General features: G+C 38.9%; 1 pseudogene; it reads right to left on the bottom strand.

Moving 5' to 3' along the window:
• Nucleotides 1-1,843: 1,843 nt before the first annotated feature.
• Nucleotides 1,844-2,871, bottom strand: LOC142861631 (histone-lysine N-methyltransferase SETMAR-like; annotated as a pseudogene).
• Between the last annotated feature and the right edge of the window lie 940 nt (nt 2,872-3,811).

Genomic DNA, 3,811 nt, shown 5'->3' with positions numbered 1-3,811 from the left:
TGTGTACCCTACCTTTGGCCTATGAGAGCCCTTCAAGTTGAATTCTGTATCCTGTTAGTGTGACCCTAGGAGTTCTTTTTAGTTTTATTGCTTTCTAGAATGCTATCTTATCTTATAGGCTAATTTTTTTGTATTTTGTAAAAGTGTCTTGATTATTTTAATCAAGCGAAGATGATATTTAGAGATAACAGTCTAAGCATTAGGGGTGCACATTGCTAATGAGTTTCTTATTATTTCTAGTCTTTTTCAGTAAATAGAGCAAGCAAGTGTGTATTCTTTTAAAAAGAGAAAATACATCATGAAATAATACTGATATTCCCAACTCAAAAATATTGTATTACAGGAACTTTCCTTCTTTTGTTTATATCTTTTTACTCTTACATTAAAAATCTTGGTTCCCAATTACATTAAATACTTATTTGTTTCAGCCTATAATTTTTAAAATAGTAATACCAATATTATTACAAAAATACAATTACTGAATATGGCTTAAAATTTCTTAATGGTTCTGGTTGTTCTTAGGGTATTTCCCAGTAGTAATAGATCATTAAATTACCGTATTTTTTTGGAGGGGACCTCAAACTCCTGGGGTCAAATGATTTTCCTGCTTCAGCCTCCCAAGAAGCTGGGAACACTGGTGCACACCATCATGCCTGGCTAATTTTTCTATTTTTTTGTAGAGACGGGGTCTTGCTCTTGCTCAGGCTGGTTTTGAACTCCTGAGCTCAAGCAATCCTCCTGCCTTGGCCTCCCAAAGCGCTAGAATTACAGGCGTGAGCCACAGTGCCTATCCAAATTATCATATTTTAAATTACTTGAAATAATTATTCGCTTTTGGATAAGCTACAGATGTGACACACAGGTTCATTTGTCTACTTTGGTTTTGAATTTTAGATACTAATATTTTTCTTTTGATTTGATTTCTTTTTATAATTATGTAAAACATTTGCATCATTCTAAAGGCAAAACTATGAGTTACCTTCAGAGAAGACTAGCTTCCAGCCTTATTTTCACTACAATGTTTCCTCTTCCCTTTCCTCCCTGTTCTATGCTGACAATGTGTATTGATTGTTGATGTATATTTCCACATTTTTATATAAGAAAATATGTATATGTATAGGCTTCTTTTTTTAACCCAAATGGTAGCACACTATATATGGTGTATGTCACCATGCTTTTCTCATTTAATGATATTTTTTGGAGGACCGTCCACAGCTCTGCATGGAGACATTCTCATTCGTTTTTATAGCTTCGTGGTCCTCAAGGTATTCTCCCTTCACCTTCTTTCTTTCCCATCTCAGTTTTTCCATGGCATGTTACTAGTTTCTCTATCCTCACTTTCTTTTCACACCATCTTGGGTGCTGAGCACATTTTTCGGGTTCTGTCTTTGAAATATGTCTGGAGTCAACCATAGCTCAAATCCTCCCACAGTGTACCCCTTATCTGAACACAGTCACCTCTGACCTTTTAACTAGTTCTTGGGACTCCACTCTCGTACAGCCACTGCTTATTCTCGGCACAGCACCCAGAGGGATCCTGTTAAAACGTAAGGCATATCATGGCCTTCTTCTGCTCAGACCCTTCTCCGGGCATTTCCTCTCGTTCAGAAAGAAAACAAAAGACCTTGTAAAGGCTGACAAAGTTCTTCCTACCTCTGTGGGCTCATGTCTTCCCACTCGCTCTCTTTATCCCAGGCCCAAACCAAGCAAGCTCCTTCCTTGGGGCCTTTCCACCTACTGTTCCTTCAGCCCGGAGAAACTGTCTTATTAGATTGGTCCAAAGTAATTGTGGCTTCAGAAAGCGAATTTTAAATCATTATAACTAGGCTTCAACACATCTTTATTAGTCAAAATAGGAACCATTGCAATCAACACATTTTTGCCAACAAGAAATAAGTTTGTTTATTCCTGCAGCACAAAAATCCGTGCTTTGGGATTCCACTAACTCTTGGAAAACATTTTCCGCATCCTGCTGGTTGTGGAAGCGTTTTCCCTGCCAAAAGTTGTTAAGATGCTTGAAGAAGTGGTAGTCGGTTGGTGAGAGGTCTGGTGAATATGGTGGATGAGGCAAAACTTTGTAGCCCAATTGGTCCAACTTTTGAAGTGTTGGTTGTGTGACGTGCGTTGTTGTGGGGAAGAATTGGGCCTTTTCTGTTGACCAATGCCAGCTGCAGGCGTTGCAGTTTTCAGTATATCTCATGGATTTGCTGAGCAGTCTTCTCAGACACAATGGCTTCACTGGGATTCAGAAAACAGTAGTGAATCAGACAGGCAGCAGACCACCGAACAGTGACCATGACCTTTCTTTGGTTCAAGTTTGGCTTTAGGAAGTGCTTTGGAACTTCTTCTTTGTCCAACCACTGAACTGGTCATTGCAGTTGTTGTACAAAATCCACTTTTCATGGCACATCACAATCCAGGTGAGAAATGGTTTATTGTTGTTGCATACAATAAGAGAAAAATGACTCTTCAAAACAACAATTTTTTAATTTTTGGACAGCTCCTGAGGCACCCACTTACTGAGCTTTTTCACCTTTCCAATTTGCTCCAAATGCCGCACTACTGAACTAACATAGAATGGTTGACCTTGAATTCTTTGGACACTTCTTGTGTAGTTGTAAGAGGATTGGCTTCAATGATTGCTCTCAAGTGATCATTGTCAACTGATGGCTGGCCACTGTGCTCCTCATCTTCAAGGCTCTCGTATCCTCTGCCAAACTTCTTGAACCACCACCGCATTCTATGTTCATTAGCAGGTCCTGGGCCAAATGTGCTGTTGATGTTGCAAGTTTTCTCTGCTGCTTTATGACCCATTTTGAACTCGAATAAGAAAATTGCTTGAATTTGCTTTTCGTCAAACATCATCTCCATAGTCTAGAATAAATATAAAATAAACAGCAAATAGTAAGTTATTAGCAAAAAAAAGTATAAAGTGAGAAATGTGCATTAAAATGATGTATAACATAGCCATATTTTAAAAGTATGTATTCCAATATCAAATGGGAAATTTCAACAATGATAAAACCGCAATTACTTTTGCACCAGCCTAATATAACTTCATGGCTTGCTCTCTTACTTGTTCATGTTTCTGCTGAAAGTTCACCTTTCTAGAGGCTTCTACTCTTTACCTTTCTCTCCCCCAATTCTGCCTTATCTTGCTTCATAGCATGTATCTGATACCTGACCTGTTACCTATCTAGTGGTTTGTGTCCTTGTTGTCACTCTCCTTTATGCAGAATGTAGGTTCCATGGGGGTCAGGGCCTTGTCTATTCATAGCTATATTCCCATAATGTAGAAAAGTAGTAGGAGCTCCACAAATACTTGTTGAATGAGTTTCACTGAATGAGTATAATTTACTGGAGCCTTAAGGAATATAGATTACTGCTTAAAATGAAGATAAAAATTATTTTAGGCTGGGCATGGTGGCTCATGCCTATAATCCTAGCACTTTGGGAGCTGAGGTAGGAGGATTGCTTAAGGCTAGAAGTTTGAGACCAGCATGAGTAACACAACAAGACCCCATCTCTGCCAAAAATAGATAAATTAGCTGAGTGCAGTGGTACATGCCTGTAGTCCTAGATACTTGGGAGGCTGAGGTAGGAGGATCGCTTGAGCCTAGGAGTTTGAGGTTGCAGTGAGCTGTTATCATGCCATTGTACTCTAGCCTGGGTGACCCTGTACATTTTAAATTATGCGCTATCAAGTCTATGTCCTATAAGAATTATGGAAAAATCAATGTTGGCCCTGTAGAGGAAATAGGGCTTGAATGATGAGTTATATTTGGATACATGACAGGGAGGGGAAAAGTGA

The sequence above is a fragment of the Microcebus murinus genome, chromosome 17, assembly GCF_040939455.1.
Source record: "Microcebus murinus isolate Inina chromosome 17, M.murinus_Inina_mat1.0, whole genome shotgun sequence".
Lineage (NCBI taxonomy): Eukaryota > Metazoa > Chordata > Mammalia > Primates > Cheirogaleidae > Microcebus > Microcebus murinus.
Note: the sequence above shows the minus strand (reverse complement) of the source record. Positions and strands in the feature narration are given on the sequence as shown.